The sequence below is a fragment of the Nomascus leucogenys genome, chromosome 23, assembly GCF_006542625.1.
Source record: "Nomascus leucogenys isolate Asia chromosome 23, Asia_NLE_v1, whole genome shotgun sequence".
In the NCBI taxonomy this organism is placed as follows: Eukaryota; Metazoa; Chordata; class Mammalia; order Primates; family Hylobatidae; genus Nomascus; species Nomascus leucogenys.
In genome coordinates this window covers 13,636,711-13,659,412 of record NC_044403.1, presented here as the reverse complement: position 1 = coordinate 13,659,412, position 22,702 = coordinate 13,636,711, and the positions used below count along the sequence as shown (strand labels likewise).

General features: G+C 35.2%; 1 long non-coding RNA gene across 3 annotated transcripts in view; it reads right to left on the bottom strand.

The window, feature by feature from the left end:
* Positions 1-14,384, bottom strand: part of LOC115832899 — a 58,471-nt gene extending 44,087 nt beyond the window's left edge. Inside the window, exons 1-3 of one of the 3 annotated variants that reach the window (XR_004028294.1) lie at positions 14,143-14,384; positions 10,964-11,065; positions 10,228-10,346 (exon numbers count right to left, since the gene is read on the bottom strand). This is a non-coding gene — a long non-coding RNA (uncharacterized LOC115832899). Of the gene's footprint in view, positions 1-10,227; positions 10,347-10,963; positions 11,133-12,141; positions 12,489-14,142 lie in introns of those variants that run through there. The other 2 variants (XR_004028293.1, XR_004028292.1) reach the window with 2 other exon arrangements.
* Between the last annotated feature and the right edge of the window lie 8,318 nt (positions 14,385-22,702).

Sequence of the window (22,702 nt, the reverse complement as noted above, 5' to 3'; positions counted from 1 at the left end):
CACAAGGCTGGCTGGCTTCTCCACATGATGTTTGTAGAGCCCTAGGGCCTTGAGTAAGCCTATGCAATAGCCAGGTAGTGGTTACAGCAGGCCTTGGGTGAGACTCACTGCTTCAGGCCTGATCCAATGCTGTCCTAATGGTGGAGGCCATAGAAGTGCTTGTGTCCCCCTGCCCAAGTCCAGGAGGCACAGAGAGAGAGACTTCATTCATCTGGGAGAAAGTAAGGGAAAAGGACAAGAGTCTCTGCCTGGTAACCCAGATAATTCTTCTGGATTTTTTCCAAGAACCCCAAGGTGATACCTCTATGAGTGTATAAGAACCAAAGCATTACTGGGCTTGGGGTGCCCCCTAATGCAGAAACAGCTTAGATCACAACACCCAACTCCCTCAAATACTTGGAAAGCCTTCCCAAGAGGAGGGTTACAAACAAGCCCAGACTATAAAGACTACAATAAATACCTAACTCTTCAATGCCCAGATGAAAACCCATAGGAATCATGACCATCCAGAAAGGCATGACCTCCCCAAACTAAGTAAATATGGCAGCAGAGATTAATCCCAGGGAGATACAGTGAACCTATGGGATACAGTGAAAGCAGTACTAAGAGGAAGTTTATAGCTATAAGTGTCAGATACTTATAGTTTATAGCTATAACAGACAGATACTTCAAAAGTGTTGTTAAGGAAACTCAAAGACATTCAAGATAACACAGAGAAGAAATTCCGAATTTTATCAGATAAATTTAACAAAGCAATTGAAATAATTGAAAAGAAGCAGAAATTCTGGAGTTGAAAAATGCAATTGATATACTAAAGAATATATCAGAGTCTCTAACAAGCAGAATTGATCAAGAAGAAGAAGCATTAGTGAACTTGAGACAATTTGAAAACACACAGTCAGAGGAAAAAAAAAAGAAATTTAGAAATGAAATATGCCTAGAAGATTTAGAAAATCACTTCAAAGGGACAAATCTAAGAGTTACTGGCTTTAAATAAGAGGCAGAAAGAGAGAGAGAGAATGAGAATATTCAAAGGGATAACAGAGAACTTTCCAAATCCAGAGAAAAATATCAATATATAAGTACAAGAAGGTTGTAGAACACTAAGCAAATTTAACCTAAAGAAGACTACTTCAAGGCGTTTAATAATCAAACTTCTAAAAATAAAGGATAGAGAAAGGATCCTAAAAGAAGCAAGATAAAAGAAACAAATAACATGCAATGGAGCTCTAATACATTTGGCAGCAGACTTTTCAGTGGAAACCTTACAGGCCAGGAGAGTTTGGAATGACATATTTAAAGTGCTGAAGGAAAAACACTTTTACCCTAGAATAGTATATCCAGCAGAAAATATCCCTCAAACATGAAGAAGAAATAGAGACTTTCCCAGACAAACAAAAGCTGAGGGATTTCATCAACACCAGACCTGTCCTACAAAAAAAAAAAAAAAAAAAAAAAAAATGCTAAAGAGAGTACCTCAGTAAGAAAGTAAAGGAGTTAATGAACAATGAGAAATTACCTGAAGGTACAAAACTCACGGTTAATAACAAGTACTTAGAAAAACACAGAATATTATAACAATGTAATTGTGGATTGTAAACTCTTCCCTTAGGTAGAAAGACAAGCAGGTTAATCAATCAAAAATAATAACTACAACAACTTTTCAAGACATAGACAAGTATGAGAAAATATAAAGAGAAACAACAATAAGTTAAAAAGCAATGGGATGAAGTTAAAGTGTAGAGTTTATTAGTTGTCTTTTTGCTTGTTTGTTTTTTATGTAAACAGTGTTAAGCTGCTATCAGTTTAAAATAATGGGTGATTATATAGTATTTGCAAGTCTCATGATCACTGCTAATCAAAAAGCAAACAACAGATACTTAAAAAATAAAAAGTAAGAAATTAAAACATACCACCAGAGAAGATCACCTTCACTAAAAGGAAGACAGGAAGGAAGGAAAGAAAGAAGATAAGACTACAAAACAACCAGAAAACAAATAGCAAAATGGCAACAGTATGTACTTCTTTATCAATAATAATATTAAATTATAATCAACAATGGGCTAAACTATCTAATCAAAAGACACAGATTGGCTGAATGGATATAAAAACAAAATCCCATGATCTTTTGCCTGCAAGAAACACACTTCATCTCTAAAGATACATATAAACTGAAAGTAAAGGAATGGAAAAAGATATTTTAAACAAATGGAACCCAAAAAGAACAAGCGTAGCTATACTTATATTAGACAAAAGAGATTTCAAGATAAAAACTGTAAGAAGAGACAAAGAAGAAATCCCAATACAATAATAGCTGGAAACTTCAACACCCCACTTTCAGCATTGGACAGATCCTCCATACAGAAAAGCAACAAAGACACATCAGACTGAATCTGCATTGTAGACCAAATGGACCTAATAAATATTTACAGAACATTTCATCCAGTGGCTGTAGAAGGCACATTCTACTCCTCTGTGCAAGAATAGACCATATATTAGGTTAACAAAGCAAGGTCTAAAACATTTTAAAAATTGAAATAATATCAAGCATCTTCTCTGACCACAGTGGAATAAAACTAGAAATCAATAATGAGGAATTTCAGAAATTATACAAACACATGGAAATTGATATGTTTCTGAATGACCAGTGGGTCAGTAAAGAAATTAAGAAGGAAATTCAAACATTTCCTGAAATAAATGATAATGGAAACACAACATAACAAAACCTATGGGATACAGTGAAAGCAGTACTAAGAGGGAAGTTTATAGCTATAAGTGTCTACATCAAAAAAGAAGAAAAACTTCAAATAAACAACCTAACAATGCATCTTAAAGAAACAGGAAAGCAAGAGCAAACCAAACCTAAAATTGGTAAAAGAAAAGAAATAGTAAATATTAGGTCAGAAATAAATGAAATTGAAATGAAGACAGCCACACAAAATCAACAAAGTAAAAACATGCTTTTTTTTTTAAAGATAAATAAAATCAACAAACCTTTAGCTGGACTAACTAAGAAAAAAAGAAGACCCAAATAAATGAAATCAGAGATGAAAAAGGAGACATCATGATGGATACTGCTGAAATTCACAGGTCACTAGTGGTTACTGTGAGCAATTATTTATGCCAATAAATTTGAAAATTTCTAGGAAATGGATAAATTCCTAGACATACACAAGCTACCAAGATTGAACCATGAAGAAATCCAAAACCTGAACAGACCAATAGCAAGTAGTGAGATCAGAGCTGTCATAAAAAGTCTTCTAGCAAAGAGAAGCCCAGAACCCATGACTTCACTGCTGAATTCTACCAAACATTTAAAGAAAAACTAATACCAATCCTACTCAAACCAAAATATAGAGGAGGAGGTAATATGTCCAAATTCATTCAATGAGGCCGGTATTACCCTGATCCCAAAAACAGAAAAAGACACATCAAAAAAGAAAACTAAGGCCGATATTCCTCATCAATATTGATGTTTAAATCCTCAATGTAATACGAGCAATGTGAAATCAACAACACATTAAGAAAATAATTCATCATGACCAAGTGGGATTAATTCCAGGGATGCAAGCATGGTTCAACATATGCAAGTCAATCAATGTGATACATCATATTAACAGAATGCAGGACAAAAACCATATGATCATTTAAATTGATGCTGAAAAGCTATTTAATAAAATTCAACATTCCTTCATTAAAAAACTGTCAAAAAGTGGGTATAAAAGAAACATACCTAAACATGATAAAAGCCATACAGAACAGACCCACATTTAGTATCAAACTGAAGGGGGAGAAACTAAAAGACTTTCTCTAAGATCTGGAGCATGACAAGGATGCCCTCTTTCATCACTAGTTTTTACCCAACAGTACTGGAATGAATTTTCTGTCCCATTCTTCTAGCTTATATGATATGCTCTTTTGTACCTTAAAATTATTTCCATATGGCCGGGTGCGGTGGCTCACGCTTGTAATCCCAGCACTTTGGGAGGCCGAGGCGGGCGGATCACGAGGTCAGGAGATCGAGACCATGGTGAAACCCCGTCTCTACTAAAAGTACAAAAAATTAGCCAGGCATGGTGGCGGGCGCCTGTAGTCCCAGCTACTCGGAGAGGCTGAGGCAGGAGAATGGCGTGAACCCAGGAGGCGGAGCTTGCAGTGAGCCGAGATTGCGCCACTGCACTCCAGCCTGGGCGACAGAGCGAGACTCCATCTCAAAAAAAAAAAAAAATTATTTCCATATTAATCCATATTAATACATGCATAAAGTATTTGCTTGTTCTTTTTTATTTTTGGCAATTGCAAAATATTCCATTTTATGAATATACCATAATTTCTTTGATTTATTGATGGAAATTTAGGGTGTTTATTTTCCTATTATAAATAATGTTACACTGAGTAATCATGTGCATATGTAATTTTGCCTGTGTAGTAGTATATGTCTAGGACAAATTTCTGGGAATAGAATTATGGTGCCAAAGGGTATACACATTTAAATTTTGATCATTGCTGCCAACTAACCTCCATAGTAGGGATTGTATAATTTACTCTCTCACTATAAACTCATGAGGGCTCCTCTCTCTACAGCCTTGCCAACACAGTGTATCTTGAATTTTAGCTTATCAGGTAAGTGCAAATTATTATATTATATTATATTATATATTATTATATTATTTATTATTATATTATATATTATTATATTATTTATTATAATATATTATATATTATTGTATTATTTATATTATAATATATTATATATTATTGTATTATTTATATTATAATATATTATATATTATTATATATTATTGTATTATATATTATATTATATATTATTATATTATATTATAATATATGATATATTATATTATTATATATTATAATATATAATAATATATTATTATATCATATATAATAATATAATATATCATATATAATAATATAATATTAATATTTATATTATTATATATAATATAAATATTATATATAATATAATATATAATATTATTATATATAATAATATAAATATTAATATTATATAATATTTATATTATATAATATTATATATAATATTTATATTATATATAATAATATTAATATTTATATTATATTTTATTATATATATTATAAGATAATTATAATATAATTTGCAGTAAGAGTTCTGAGGGGTTGTTGGTTAAGGGTTAGTAGAAGTATGACTTCAGTTTGACCATAAAAAATGGCTGGGACTTGAATAAACATAAAAGAGGAGACAGGGCATTTATGGAGCATAATAATATACAGAGCAGATGGTCAGTGGAAGGAAGGGTGGAAGGAAGAAAACCATCTAAACTAAAATATGCCATAGTGACAAAGAAGACAAAATGATAAAAGGCTTATTCAGGGAGGTCAGCAGGATACTCAGGGAAGACTATATCTGCCAGTGTTCTGGTCTTTGGATATTTTTAAATCCTCAACGAGAACTTTTTAAAGTTCTAATTGAGACATAGCCATGAATTAAGGGGAGTTGAGTTGAGTTTTACACTGAACAACCCTAAATTTTTCCCCACTTCTGCTTATTCTGTTGATGGTACCCTATAATTATGATGCTCATTCTGCCTGTGTCTTTGATACCTTCGATTTTGATTGTACGTTATCTGTTTTTTTTTTTTCATCTTGCTAATAAGTATCATGAAAAGGGGACTATTTGTGGCCAGCTTGGTGGCTGGCTACTGCAAACATCAATGACTGTTACATTTTCCAACACACAGTAGTTATTCATGTAGCCCAATGCCAGTATTGTTCTTATTCCATTCTTGGCCAATTTTCAGCTGTGTCTTTGTCTGAGCTTTTCCACTTACCTAAAATGTCATCCTTTCTCTTTTGACCCTACCCAAAGCCTACTTAGCATTCAAGGACTAACAGTCAGTATACACACATTGATTAATACTCTTTTCTCCCATACTTATGTGCCTTGTATAATTTTGTAGTATTTTATGCTTTCTCATCCTATAAACTGTTTTCCCTCCAACTACATAATACGTTTCTCATAATCAGAGATCATTTCTTGTTTTTCACTTCCTATTCAACACATGCTAGTTAGTCAAATGATTTATTGATTCTTTTACCCAATATTTATTGAGCACTGACTGTGTTCATTAAAGGGCAAATATATTTGCATAATGAATACAATCCTTTACAACTCAGTCCTCAGTCTTCTTTTCAGCTCTCCTGATCTTCAACTTTTTATCTACCTTTAGGTTCTAGCCTTGATAAATTTCTCACCCAGTTTCTGATATATCACAGGTTGTTATTACCACACTTTTCCATTTGCTGTTCCCTGTTCCCATGCCACCTCCCCCCACATATTTATTAGGCCAGCATCAGTACCCCCTTAGTGCTTTGCTTATGCCTCTTACAGCAGATAGGCCAGATGCTCTTGCATTTCACTAGACTTGCATTTCTGAAGGTCCCAGAAACCTGTCTTATTCATACTTGCATACTCACAGCACAGCAATCAGAGAGTGCAAGGAAGGTGTTGTATCAATTTAGGAGTTATTACCAAAATAGAGAGGCGGAATTGAGGAGAAGAATCCTGTATTTTGAAATCTGGGGATAAAGAAGCTTTCAAAAAAAATTTGTGGTGAATATGAATGAGAACTCAAAAAGTGTGAAGAAAAATGAGAATAGATGAAGACCTTTGAATTTGACAAATAAGATGCCATTAAAATACATGTGCAGTAATAAAGTATTGCTACTGAAGAACTGAATATAGCTCATTCATTTAAAATTTTTGGCAATAAAAGGAAAGAGAAATACAAGAATTAAGTAAAGATGTCAACATTAGCAAAGGGAAAAATATTCTTAAGATAAGGGTGATGAATTTGTTGATTTTAACATCTTCACAAACTTTCATTAGTAGTTACTTTGCATGTGTACTTTTTCCACACCTTTGAAGCAAGTAAGAAAAAATATTATTATATTAAGATAAATTATATAAGAAAAATAATACTTAAACATTGTCATTTGCTGCTATGCCACCTTTGTTTCTTAATGTAACATAACACATCCTGGTCTGAGTTACTGTCATTCCACAGAGTTATGTTTATGAAGTGCTGCCTAATAAAATATTTCTTGTTTGTTTTAATTGTTCTCATTAAATTTAGCTCATTCTTCAACACATATCTTAAATTTCACCACCTCCATGAAGTCTTCATAAATACCTCTAGTTGGAATCCTTAGGCAATCCCTCACATTACCATACTATTTATTTCCATTTCTTAGAGCATAAATAATGGAGTCACTAATCTCATTGTTTTTAAATTAATAGACCTTATTTTTAAAGCAGTTTTAGGCTTACAAAAAAATTAAACAGAAAGTACAGAGGTTCCCACACGTCTTCCTTCTTTACTCTCCTTTTCATCTATTATTACCATCTTGTATTGGTGTAGTACATTTATTACAATTGACAAATGAATATTAATACATTATCATTAACTAAAGTTCATAGTTTACGTTAGCATTCACTCTTTGTGTTGTACAGTTTTATAGGTGTTACCCATGCATAATGCCATGTGTACACCATTACAGTGTTATACAGAATGCTTTCACTTCTCCCCCCAAACTCCCCTGTGCTCTCTCTCTTCACCCCTCCCTTTTTCCTAACCCCAGATCTTTTTTACTATCTGCATAGTTTTACCTTTTTCAGAATGCCATTGTCTTAGTCCAGTTTCTGCTGCTATATCAGAATATCATGGACTAGATAACTTAGAAATAAAAGAGATTTATTGGATCACAGTTCTAGAGTCTCGGGAGTTCAAGGGCATGATGCCAGCATCTGCTTGGCCATCTGCTGAGGGCCATCTTTTTGCATCATTCTGCGGTGGAAAGTGAAAAGGCAAGTGAGTGCACAAGACAGAGAAAATAGGGGCTGAACTCATCCTCTTATCAGGAGCCCCCTCCCGAGATAACCAACCCACTCCCACAATAACAGCATTAATCCATTTATAAGAACAGTCCTCATGACCTAATCAGCCCTTAAAAGCCCTACCTCTCAACATTGTTACAACGGGGATTAAGTTTCCAACACATAAACTTTGAGAGGTACATTGAAACCATAGCAGTCATATGGTTGGAATCACACAGTGTGTAGCCTTTTCAGTCAGGCTGCTTTCACTAAGAAATGTGAATATAAGTTTTCTCCATGTCTTTTTGTGACTAGGTAGCTCATTTCTTTTCATCACTGAATAATATTACCTTGCGTGGATGTATCACAATTTGTTTATCCATTCACCTATTGAAAGACATCTTAGTTGCTTTCAAGTTTTAGCAATTATGAATAAAACTGGTATAAAGGGCCGGGTGCGGTGGCTCATGTCTGTAATCTCAGCACTTTGGGAGGCTGACGTGGACAGATCACGAGGTCAAGAGATCGAGACCACCCTGGCCAACATGGTGAAAACCCATCTTCACTAAAAATACAAAAATTATCCGGGCGCGGTGGCAGGCGCCTGTAGTCCCAGCTACTCGGGAGGCTGAGGCAGGGGAACACTTGAATCCGGGAGGTGGAGGTTGCAGTGAGCCGAGATCAACCACTGCACTCCAGCCTGAGCAACAGAGCCAGACTCCGTCTCAATCAATCAATCACTGCTATAAATATCTGTGTGCAGGTTTTTGTTTGGATACAAGTTTTCAACTCATTTGGCTAAATACTTAGGAGTGTGATTGCTGGATCCTAGGGTAAGACTATGTTTAGTTTCAGAAGAAACTGCCAAAGTCTCTTCCGAAGTGGCTGTACCATTTTCCATTCTCATCAGCAATGAATGAAAGGTCCTGTTCCTCAAAGTCCTCACTAGTGTTTAGTGCTATCAATATTCTCCATCTTAGCCATTCTAATAAATGTATAATGGTTTTCCATTGTTTTAATTTATAATTCTCTAATGACATGATATTGAGCATATTTTCATATACTTATTTGCCATCAAGTATACTTCTTTGGTAAGATAATTGTTCAGATCTTTTTCCCACTTTTTAATCGGGTGGTTTTTTTAATTGTTAAGTTTAAAGGGTTTTTTATATATGAATGTAAGAACTTTATCAAATATGTGTTTTACAAATATTTTCTCCCATATGTGGCTTGTCTTTTTATTCTCTTAAACTTATATCATATTTAATTATTATAATTGAGTATAAGGTCCTGTAGGGTGGGATTTTGTCTTAGAAATGTTTTTGGTTAAATTTAATTAACTTGGCAAGTTGAAGTCACATCAGACTTCAACTTCTGCTGCTGTCACAATTTCATCAGCAAAGTGTAGAACAGTTAAGTGCCCAGTTTTCAATGTTTGCCAACGGCTCAGCTATTCAAGAGTATATTTTAATATGTAAAAAGATTATTTTTCCAAGTGTGTGTAAGTAAATAAAGGTGAATCATTTTAAGTTTATAAATGACCAATATTTAATCTGCATGTAAAACTTCCTCATTATATAGTATACAAGATTAATATAATTCCTTCAGAAAAACCAAAAGAATTCTTAACTTTTAGCTTATCTTTTTTGTGGTTTTGATGGCTTCCAACAAAATTAGTGAAAGTATCTTAACATTAATGTGACCTTTTCCAACAACCAAACTACTGAGTAAGTTTTTGTGGTACACAGGAAGTTATGGTTCTTGGGGTAAAATTCCAGAAAGTAAATGTGAAGAAAAACATGATAAAGTCCCAACAGAAAAGACTGAAAAATGTTTCCCAAAATGTCAGTCTTCTGGGATTTACTAACCAAATGAGAGTCCATGCAGTCTAGAAACTTGAAGTCACCTATCTGAACAACTTGGATTAACCTTATCTTAAAAGTTATAAATTTAGTTATTAGTTTATTAATCTCCCTTCCATTAACAAAATTAGTTTGTTAATTTCCTTTCCTCATGGTGTAGCGTGAGCCAACTGGCAAATTATGTTTTTCGCTACCTTGAAAATGTACAAAACTAATTTGTGTTGTATATTAGACTATACATTTTCTGTTTTACTTTTAAAACATTTTCATTTTTTCCACAACCACTGGTGGAATAGATAAGGCAGTCATTATTTCTCGTCACTTATCTCACCTATTAGATATCTCTGCCAGAAGGTTCCATGAATCTCAGATTCAACATGATCATTTTTCCCGTCCCCAGAATCTGTTATACTTTTGTATTCCCTTAATTAACGACATTAATATATATCCTGTTTTCTATGCTAGAATCTTCAAAGTTTTACTCACCTTCAAACCATCTTCTGATCTCTCTTTTCCTATCTCCAAGGCCATTCTCGATATTGCCTTCTAGTGTATAAATCTGATACCAATCTTTAGCCTCAAACTTTTGGCTATTGCCCAATTACCTACGTGAAGAAATATAAACTCTTTTTAATGAAATATAAAGCCTTTCTTAAGCAGTCTTTGATAAATCTTTTCAACGTCTTCTTCTCTAAACCAAAGTACAGTCTACATTCACTACATTAAACTCTCGCAATTCCCAAATACGAATTGTTTCTTTGATTAATATCTGCTATTTTTCTGTCTTTTTCTTTCCACCTCAAATGTTTCCTTTTCTGCAAAAGTTTTAAAGAATTTCTATGACATAATTTATATTTTCCTTTGTGTTCCCACATCATCTTATTCCATTGTATTGTAATTACATTTGTTGTTTTCCACCTACACTTTCAGTTCCTTGAGAATGAGAACCAAGCCATTGAATTTTGTGTTTCCATCAACTTTGCACAGTATCTAGCACAGGGTTTGCAGTGAACAAAGGCTGAACAAATGAAAGACTGAACAAACTAATGAATGATTTGCCAACACTTCGTTTACAATATAAAAAAATTCTGCCTAAATAGCGAGGCTCTAGGATGAGTTATTTCTTATGAATACTCTATAATATTTATTAGTATATTTACAAATGCATATTATTAAGTACAAAGTTCTTTGTTTTTTTAAAAGTAGCAAAGATGTATAATACCTAAACCCCACCTTCAGTGAGGAATATGGACTCTGGTAGGCAGATCCAGAAATAACAGACTCAAGTCGAAAGTAGTGGGTTCTGTGGCAGGGGTTTGCAATTCTGGGAGTTGAAAGGAGGACAAAATTACTTTCAGCTTCATAAGAAAACATGCCATTTGCTTTACTTATTACACTTTCAGTACAATTTAGACAATAGAGAGGGTAAGAAAACACATTTTGTAAAGCACGCAGCACAAGCAAAGGCTGGAGATAAGAATGGTTAGATGAATTGGGCATGACCAGATTGTGAAGGACATTAAATGTCAGGCTAAGAAGTCTGACATTTGTTCCATAAATCGCAGGGAACTTTTAAGGTTTCTGGACAGAGATGTAAGATGAATAAGTCTGTCCTTTAGGACAATTAATCTGGGATCAGCAGATAAGATGGACTGGAGAAGGAATAGACTAGTCATGGAGAGAACAAAATAGCAAAGTGTGAAGCACTCTTATTTGCAGCATTTTGATGTAATAGATACTTCTTGCTTTTGCCAGTAACTGCCATACTTTTTATCATCAGAACATTAGTGTTCTGTCCTCCAGAACAGAAATTCTGGAGTTTGTTTTAAGTTAGCCAGAAAGCAGACTATATTTTGATGGACTGGGTGCTGCCATGATGTGGCAGTACTCAGTTGCCGGGACCTTCCTATTGCAGCCTGAATATAGAGGCACTATAAAGCATATGGAGCCCATAGCTAGATCTTAGTGATATTTTACAAGTCCTAAATCAAGCTCTGCTTTTATATCTTTGGAGTCATCTTGGTTGAAGTCAGTTTGGGGTAGGTTTTCTGCAATCGAAAGAATTTTGGTACACCCATTTGTGTCACTAACAATCCATATCATTGCATGAGACTAGATTTTGTGGATGAGGCATTTGAGAAGTTTCTTTTCATCCTTCCATCTTAAAGAAAGAACTTAAAATGAAAATAGTTCAAGGTTTAGCTGTAGGCAACAGTGGTATTTAATTCAGTCTATTTCATGAATAACAGTGACTAATAGATAACAAATGATTAATGAAAGTAAAGAGTTGTGTTGAGTTAAATAACATGGTATGCAAAAAACATTTGTAGGCTGTGAAACATAATACAAAAGTTAACTGTTAATACCATTTTTGTATTGATCTAATATTTATTGCCTCACCCATTGCCCACTGGAATTTGAAAAGTCTTTCTGTACACTTCCTGTACACATTCGGTTTCTTCATTGTCATTACACTGACTTTCCTTGTTTGTCCTTCTACTGCTTAAAGTAAAAAAAGAATCAGGTAAAACCCATTTTTTTTTCTTTAGAGAATAAAAATGAATTCATCTTTTCTTAAAGCCCTTAAGAAAACATCAACCTAACAATGGAGGCCTTTATTGCTGGGTGTTTTTACTCATGATTTATCCTCTTCAAACCTTGGTTTTCTATTTGATTGGCAGTTTTAAAGCATTCTCCACCTTTATCTAACATTGCCCTATATTTTAAAAGTGATTTCAGCCGGGCGCGGTGGCCCACGCCTGTATTCCCAGCACTTTGGGAGGCCAAGGCGGGCGGATCACCAGGTCAAGAGATCGAGACCATCCTGGCTAACACGGTGAAACCCCATCTCTACTAAAAATACAACAAATTAGCCGGGCGTGGTGGTGGGTGCCTGTAGTCCCAGCTACTCGGGAGGCTGAGGCAGGAGAATGGCGTGAACCTGGGAGGCAGAGCTTGTAGTGAGCAGAGATTGTGCCACTGCAAGCCAGCCTGGGGGACAGAGCAAGACTCTGTCTCAAAAAAAAAAAAAAGTGATTTCACTAACAAAACAACTTCTAAGCCAACTAAAAAACTTCAATTTGAATTTTAATTTATACTTCACAAAAACACAGTTGCTGAGTGATACCAACAGTGAAAGTAGAGGTACATGGCAGAAAAGAAATAGGCTCAAAACAAGGATACAGCCGTTTATAAAACCTTATGTAAATATTCCTTTTGGATTAGTCAAAGCTCAGAGCCTTCATTCTTTGAAGTTTAAAATCGGCCAGATTTTTAAAATATATTTTTCAACTTGGGAAATGTATTTTTATTACACAGTTGAAATATTTTCTTTAAGCACGACTTGTCACATCTATTATTTAAGCTTTAAAATTAGCACTTCCTTTCTCTGAAGGAATATTCCATTTCCTCATTTCTTGTCATCTCATTTATTTAAATAAAATTTTTTTTTGTCTGAGTCCCCTGAAACGTTTTAGAATGCCTTTTTTTAACCATTTGGAATAATCTTTTATAATATTTACTTATGTCTCAATTATATCTCCTTCACTTAATTGCCAAGGACTTTAAAAGGAACTATTAGTTTCTTCTTGTATATTACTATACACTTTATTCCCTTCACTGCTTGAAATACTTATTCTCAGTGCATGTGGAATAAAATGAAAGTGAATTGTTGATTTAGTTTATAATAGAATCCTCTAGCAGTTAGTTATTTTGTTTATAGCCTATTTTTGTCTCTCCTCATCTCCACCAACCCCATTAAAACACAAGCTCCAGTGGCCAGGAGTGGCTCACCCCTGTAATCCCAGCACTCTGGGAGGCTGAGGTGTGTGGATCACCTGAGGTCTGGAGTTGGAGATCAGCCTGACCAATATAGTGAAACCCCCACCTCTACTAAAAATACAAAAATTAGCTGGGGGTGGTGGCGTACACCTGTAGTCCCAGCTACTCAGGAGGCTGAGACAGGAGAATTGCTTGAACCTGGGAGGCAGAGGTTGCAGTGAGACAAGATCATGCCACTTCACTCCAGCCTGGGAGACAGAGTGAGACTCCATCTCCAAAATAAAAAAAAAGAAAAAAGAAAACAAGCTCCTTGAGGTCAGGGGTCTTTTCCTATTTGTTATTTGTTTTACTGGAACACAGTTCACTCAAATATTTACTGAAGAACACATGATTGAATGAATAAACAATAGTGAATATAAACATGTCATTTTAAAAGCTGAAAGTCACTATACCCTTTAATAAACAAAATCTATAGTGTAATCTCTATTTCTTATATTTACAACCCCAAAGCTATTATTCAGAATACAAATTCTTTAGTAAAACTTGTAAGATGACATAGCCACAGGAAAGCAAACAAAAAGCTTTATTTCTATGCAACTTTATGCATCTGAGTTTACTCACTAAATGCTTTTCTTGATATTTTCTCTCTAGTATCACCTGGTCCTGTTCCCTTATTCCTTCTTTATCTTCATCATCACGTCTTTCCTCTGTGATTCTTCTTAATGCTTTTTTATTTTTTTCAAGTCCACTAAATCACAGAGTGCAGATAGACCATCTCCTCACCAGCTTTTCTACACTTAGAGCAGTTGCCTGAGCGAGAGGCGCTGTGAAGTGTTACAAGAGAAAGAGGGTAAAGAATAATGAAAGCCGTGAGTGGTGGAATATGAGCTGGGTTTTGTTGTGAGCTGGAAAAAAAAATGCACAGTTGACAAAAAGAAAACTCTCTTTCATGATAGCACACCAGGGCAAGGTCTCAATAATGAGAATGAAGCTTTTCATTTATGAGGATGCTTTCTGAACTGTGGTGTTTAATTCTAGAGTGTCTTTGCCTAAAATCAGCTGATTGGATCCCTTTTATTTGACAAAACGAAATGTGTTCCCACAACTATATTTATATGTTGAAAACTTCAGAAAGAATTAAATATGTATGGACAATCAAACTTACACTTGTCTTAGCCACTTGAACAAGGATAACAATAAGAGACATACTCTTTGAAAATGATTTTAGGCTAAATTAATTTCCTAAGTTATGTGTTGGAAACCATTTCACTGGAGTTATTTAAACTGACGTTTCTATAACTTCTAAAATTCAACACATATAAGATTTGCTGAAGGATCATGGCTAAATGTAGATTCTAATACAGTCGGTTTTGTTTGAGGCCTGAGATTTTGTTTCTAATAAACTCCTAATAAGCTTCCAAGTGATTCCAATGATGCTTCTGATTTGCATTTCATACTTTGAGTTACAAGGCTTCAGAAATGTTAGTTTTTTTAAACATTTTTAAAAGGTGATTTATTTTACAATCCGTAATTATTTTATTTTGGTCTTTCTATTTTTTAAAAAATAAATACTTTCAATTATTTATTATGCTGTTAACTAAAACACATGATGCATCTGATTAAATTTTCAACATTTATTCTTTTGGGATTTTTTTTCTCACTAAACTAAAATGAAAAAAATAGATAAATAGTATAATATTCTAGAGTTGGATGAAAAGATAAGCATGTCTTACCTTTTTGTTTTACAGCCTCTCCACATAAAGACCAGGGAGTTTACCCCAGTTAGTTACTGCCTGAGCTAAGAGTAGACTTTTTCTCTTTCTGTCCTGTCTCCTAGTTTAAGGCACTTTCAGCAAGCCACGTTGCATACAACACTCAGTCATATGTTTTCCTAAATGTAGAGTGTTATAAATCTCCTTTCATTTTTCTCTAGGCTCGTTTTCACCAACATATTCTACTTCCCGTAAGGTAAAAAAGTTGGAACCAGGTTCAGTTTTTGGTTTGATTTGACTGGCTAATGAGCTAAAAAATGTCCATGTTCAGCAACGTTGATTAGAAATGTTTTTCTATTAGGTGTTCGGTTTTCAGAAACATTTTAAACCATAACCATACTGTTAATGAATTTTTAGAAACACCGTTGGAGACTTTTGTCTCTAAAGTACCACCTTCATTGTAACTGAATATTTTCAGGTCAGTGATGGGGGTAAAAGATGGAATTTAGAGCGATTAACTCAGTTTAGCATTCAAAATTGCTTTAAAGTAATGACGCTAAAAACGTATACCTTTGAAAAAATATATGTTACCGTATAAAAAAAATTTTCATGAGTTCTAGTTGCCTGGAAATTATAAAAATATTATTCAACAATGAATAGCAGTCCTAAATTTGTAAAGTAATATCTCCTCTAGCTTTGGTCTTCTATATAGCCATTTGTCTTTTGAGGCATAAAATGTAAGCCAGTTAGCAAAACGTATCAGCTTATAGATGATGAAAAATGCAAGCACACATTTTACTGAAGTTTACATTGAAGACCCAGGAAACTGTTTTATCATTAGATGTATGGTAATTTTTTTTTTTTTACATTGAGAGAAAAATATTGTAATTTATTGACATAGTCGCAAAGAGTTACCTAAATATTTGCCAACAAAAGAGTGTTTTATTTGTATTTTGTAATCTACCTAATCTAGATGAGTCTGACTTTCTTGCAAACAGTCTTTACTCTGTTGTCAAAGGGTATCTTCTTCACTCTGATCATATGACTCCCCTGTCTAGAATTTGTCAGTGGCTCCCATAGTTTGAGTCCAAAGTTCTAAGTTCTTAGCTTCTTAGCACAATATAGCCTTTAATGTTGTGACTCCTACCTACGTCTCTGTAGGCTTATCTCCTGCAAGTCTAAGTCTGTCTGTAATCATCTGATTTTCTAGTGTTTAGTGGAGATATTCTGTAACCCAATTTTTACTTTTTCCAGTTACCCTCTCCAATCATAGTATGTCAGACTTCCCGACTCATTGAATAGTAGATCCCATTACAAAATATGAGTTTAATTACATCTTTGATACTTTGGATTATTTAAAATATCTCCATTTTAGAAGTCCAAGGTCACTTATTTTAAATCTCTTTTACTTCCCTCCCCTAGGGCCCATTGTTTTTGTGGTTTAGGGAGCTTGATTTGCTCTTTAACTCCTCTTCTCACTCCCTCACCTTAGAGTGAAAAGTGCAAGCCTGCCTCTAGGACACTTCCTTTCCCTCCTGTTTCCTGGCTCTAGCCCCTTCCCTCCTATGCTGGGGTAGGGAGGAGCAAGGCTTTTGTAATTCACTGTTGGTAGTTGCTGCTTTTCTGGGTAACAATGACAGGCCATTAAGGCCTCTCTGTTGTTGAAATCCAAATGCTTGAGTCCTTCAGCAGGCCCTCCCATGGGCCCTCTAACTTGACAGTTCCAAGAAGTGACAGCTGGCTGCACCTTGGCCTCTTCCACCCACTTCTGTCAGTATACCACCAGCCTCCTGCTACTTGGGTCCCCTCACCCACCATTGTGTCCTGTTTGTCTGACATAGGACAGATGCCTCAAGTTTTCATTTGTCCACAAACAGCTCACACATTCTTATCATGCCAAATGTTTGGCTCAGAGGCTTTACCATGCTATCCATTACCCTTCCCCCATGCCCTGGCATATTTCTCCAGGTCTCTTGTTCTCGTGTTCAAGGAAGCATGGGTGCGAAAATCAAGTCCACAATCTATACATATGTCTAAGCAGGTGGTAAGATACTAGTCTCTCTTTCTTGTCAGGCAACCCTCATGTCTACAAATGACCCTCTTGGAGCCCCTTTACAATGGACATTTCTTCTGTTAGAGGTGGGGACAATCCTTCCTTTCTTCTCCGTGGGGAAAAGGAAGGAAAAACCTGTTCATATGAACACTACTCTCCCAACTTTTCTCTCACCGCTCTGTTTTTCTTCTTGTCAACTCAACACCTCACTGTCCTCATAGGCCCTGTTGGCTGATTCCAGGGCTCAGGAAAACCTCCATCCAATATCATATAACTCAATTCAGTGAGCCTATGTGTCCCGAAAATGGTCACTCTGGTTCAAGATTCCCTTCTAATCACTCTGCCTCCATCTTCCCTTTTACAGTCGTCTTAGAAAGCTTACCCCCATGCTTTACCTTCTCAGTGACTATGTCTCAATTCTAGTACAATTTATTGCTTCTTTCAATGCATTAATGATATAGTATTTCTATAAACGTTAATCTAACTATGGAAATCTTTGACTTACTTGCCTTCCTTCCAAAAGGCTACAAGCTCCTTAAAAGCAGGAACTATTTCTTAATGAACTTTGTATCTCTAGCATTCAATACAGAGATTACTGTACAGATTGTTAGAAATGCATGTGTGTTTAAAAAAGAAGTGGACCTGTAATCCTAGTACTTGGAGGGCTGAGGTGGGTGGATCACCTGAGGTCGGGAGTTCGAGACCAGCCTGACCAACATGGAGAAACTCCGCCCCTACTAAAAATACAAAAATTAGCCAGGCGTAGTGGCACATGCCTATAATCCCAGCTACTCGGGAAGCTGAGACAGGAGAATCGCTTGAACCCAGGAGGCAGAAATTGCAGTGAGCTGAGATCATACTATTGCACTGCAGCCTGGGCAACAACAGTGAAACTCCGTCTAAAAAAAAAAAAAAAAATTGGATAAAATAGTATTATGTTTAATTATCCTGGCCAGGTGTGGTGGCTCAAGCCTGTAATCCCAGCACTTTGGGAGGCCAAAGCGAGTGGATCACCTGAGGTCAGAAGTTTAAGACCAGCCTGGCCAACATGGCGAAACCCCATCTCTACTAAAAAAATACAAAAATTAGACAGGTGTGGTGGTAGGCACCTGTAATCCTAGCTACTCAAGAGGCTGAGGCAGGGACAATTGCTTGAACCCAGGAGGCAGAGGTAGCAGTGAGCTGAGATCGCACCACTGCACTCCAGTCTGGGTGACAGAGCTAGACAATGTCTCAAAAATAAATAAATAAATAAATAAATAAATAAATAAATAAATAAATAAATAAAATTACCGTGCTAATAGCTTGAATTGCAGTTAAATAGATACAAATAAATCTCATGATTTTTTTAAAATCACAGAAAAGTGAAATTGATGTGCCACCTGTATGTTGCTGAGCAACAAGTATACAAAAAACTAACTATCAACTTTATTATGTCCTTATGGCTACTTTTAAAAAAACTATTTGTAGTTAATCATAAAGTGTATTCATAAAATAAGGTAAGTAGTGTGGTAAATCAGAGCTAGCATAGTTTTTGAAATCCAAAGCTCTAGAATCAAATAAGTCCCGCCATTTATTATCTGGACAACCAGTCCCCCTACCTTTCTGAGCAGAGATTAATAATAATAATAATAATAATAATCTTACCTGGAAGAGAGCATTTCAAGGATTAAATAAAATAGTACATGTAAGTCTTCAAAAATCTATAAAGGCATAGCTATGTGCACCTACTATGTACCCACAGAAAGTACAATTAAAAATGTAAAAATCTCTAAAGGATTATAGAAAATACAAGTATTATTTATCATTTCTGATATTTCAATGTCTCTATAAACCTGGAAAATTTTACCATTACCTTGTAATATTGGATATTATTATTGAGCCTATTTCTGAATGCATATAGCAGTAAATATCCTGTAGAAAATTTACTGTTTTTGATTAATGCCAATGGAAGAAACAGCTAATGCTTATTCTTAAAATTATGCTATTTTTTTCCTGATCAAAATGATCAGTTATTTTCCTTGTTTTCATCAGTCACACTCACAAGGCCCATGGTACTTGGAGTTTTGGCTCAACAGCTTACCTAACTTGAAGATGAACAAATGAGTTTTTGTTTTTTGTTTTTGTTCTCCTAGGGTCAAGAGTAACAGACACCATCTCTCTGTGAAAGCAGGTAACCCATAAAGTTGCTTGACTGATTACAAAATACACTAATTCTATAAGTAACTTCCAAATCAGTGCAAAACTGCAACTTCAAGTGCTTCTAAATGAAAATTCAATACAGGTCTGTTTTGAAGGTGTTCTCTACAAGTAAAAATGCAAAATTAGGTTTGAAATCACTAAATCTGAGAACTGCTTATGGCTTTTACTCTTCTGATATTCCTTTCATCTGGAAAAGTGGAATGGGAAATAAGTCCTTTGAAAGGTGTTTTTTTGCAATGCTGAAACTTAAATTTGTCTTTCAACTAGGTTGACAATGAAAATTGTTTTAAGTGAAAATAAATGAGTAGAATGAATAGGATTTAAAAGTTTTCCTATCCTAGAGAGGGCCATTTGGCTTTCTCAGCACTGCATTCTGTGTACTTGAAAATATTCCTATAGAGATTTTTAAACCAGAAACAAAGTGGTGTCCTTTAGGCCGGTTTTATGAGCAACACGGTCATATCCATGTGTGTATATGAAATAAAAATTTTAAAAATCCAAATTATTATTTTACATTTCCAGTGGGCAGTCTTTCTTAAAGACTATTTGGACTAAAATTATTAAGATTATCAGATTAAGTATGAGAAACTGAGTTGAGGGAATATAGAGGAGAGAATTAGACAAAACTCTAGTAAATGTATCATTCTAGAAGAAATGCTTTAAACACGAAAAAGTTCACAGTACAGCGGAAAGTTGACAACTGAGTCAGAATAAGCCCAGTTATAATGCCGAGATAAGTCACATTTATTTTAAATATACCTAATATTAATTTGGAAGGGAATTAGCAGTCCAATATCCCATCTATTAATTTACCTTTACCTCTTTTTAATTGAAAGTGTATTTAAGGACAGGCCATGTATATGTATAAATTTATGTATATGTGGGTATATATATATATATATGCATGTGTGTGTATGTCTATATGTTTGTGTGTATGTATATAGATATAGATATATACAGAAAGCATATATCTCGAATTTACTAAAATGATACAATGCAAATAAGGTTTGTTTAACAGATTATTTGTAGACTATTGATTACATAAAATATTCCAAGATGAAACTTTTGTTTTTTAGGCTCTTAGGAAGTGGTCAAACAGGGAGAAAGACATATTTTGGTGAGATACTTAGATGTCTTTATCATTATTATTGATAATTTTGAAAAAAAACTCACCATACTTACTGTCTTGTCACATAACTGAGAAACTTCTGTTTGAACTGTGGTGACCATGAAGTTTTTGTCAGCAGAACCTAGTTGAAGAGATCAGGCTGATTTCCCTTGTCTAGATCTCAATGAGCCTGGGATAAAGAGTATAACAGGTTATACTCTTCTTAGAATTGGGAAGTGATGGTTAAGTACAAGTTTTAAAAACCATCTTAATTCTCTCCTTTTGATAATCTGCACATGATATCATCTGTTCTTCCATCCTTTTTTTTTTTAATTTTATTTTCGATGTTGAACAGAAAAAGAAGCCAGAATGTTTGAGCAATCCAAGCTACTTCCTCCTTCCTGGGTCAGCATCTGTCTCCTTTCCACTCTACCTTCTTCACTCCTAGCATTATTTAGGACCACTAGATCCCTACCAGTGGTCTCAATTCCCTCTCTTTTCCCCAAACACCCATTCCCCTTCTATCTTGTAGTTTGGTCAGTGGTGATCCCCACATATTAGAAACTTCATTGCCATCCTTGACACCATCTTACCCTTCTTTCATATTTAAATTAGTGCATACTTGTCCCACTAAGCAGCTTCTGTTCTCCACTGACATCAGTCTTGGAATATGTCCCAACACTTCTGTTTGCTCTGTTAAAGAAGACCACAGGATGAGTCATCTTAGAGAAGTGAGATATAGTACATAAAATTTTCTTGGACAGTGAGAAAAGAAGGCGGGATAGTCACACATCATCCAACAAAACTTATTTTTTAAAAACACTTGTGATATAGGTCTCTATCTTTCTCAAAATCAGGCATTTCCACTTGCCCCCTTTGTTCCCTTACCATACCCTGTGAGAAGAAAACACCCATGTAATTGTTGCTAGTTAGCCTGGGTCCAGCTGTAGCTTGAAACAGCCATGCCCAGCCAATGTGCAGACCCCGAGCACAAAATCAACCTGCAGACCTGAAAGCTAGAAATAAATGTTTGCAGCGGCAGGACACTAAGATCCTGGGTTATTTTGGCAGCAACTGACTCATGCAATACCCTATAAACTTAAAAATTGGTCTGAATATGAATATGCATTAGATTAAGTAAAGCAAGTAAAATTAGAACAAAGGGGAAGCAGACAGAAAAAGAAAGAGATGACTTCTCAATGTTTTAGGCATTTTACATATTTTATCTCCTTTTATTCTCACCAACACTATGATAAACTCATCTCCAATTTATAGATGAAAAAAGCTAAAGGATATACACACAATCTTATTGGTAGCTACCTCTGGAAAACATGTTAAGGTTACTATGTGGGGGAGTGCTACTGGACTTTCACTTCCTATTTTTTATGTGTTTTTTTATTATAAGAATATATTGATTTTAACATACGTCTTTCTAAACTTTAATTATTGGAAATAAGGAAACTGAGGCTGTGTGGACTTGAGTAAGAAGCAAAATGGGGACCCAGTGCTACACACAAATCCACATTAACTTGCGCACATAAAATTCACTTCTCCTTTTGAGTCACAGCTATACATGGGGCAGAGTGATGGGTGAGCAACTATTGATCACTTTCCTGTCCAACGATTGATCATTTTCCTGTTCCTAGCATCGCTGGCCTATTTCCACCTATCCTTATCTCCACCCTTTCTTCTCCTCATAGAAAATCTTCCATTCTGCAACTAAAGGTGTCCTCCCATCCCCATTAGTTGAGGTGAGAAACAACAATGCTCATACTTCACACATATTAGATTTTGTTAGAACTCTGGCCAGTGTGCTTTGAAATGCTAAATGCTCCAGCATCTGGGCTGCAGATGACCCTGCAAGAAGGTGCTGTCTATACACTGGTAGCTTTCAAAGTTGAAATCACATGAATTAGAGAGCTTTGTTCCAGTAGTTCATTTGCTATTAAGGACTTTGACCCTGTTTTCCTTAGCAGTTCTGCCATGGCATTTAAATTGCACATCTTGCTTGTTGATGTCTAAGAATAGAATTCGAGTGTTAGCAAAGCTGAGAATGTTTTCTCATTCCATTTCCCAAGAATATGTAGGGTGTGAAGATGATGAGCA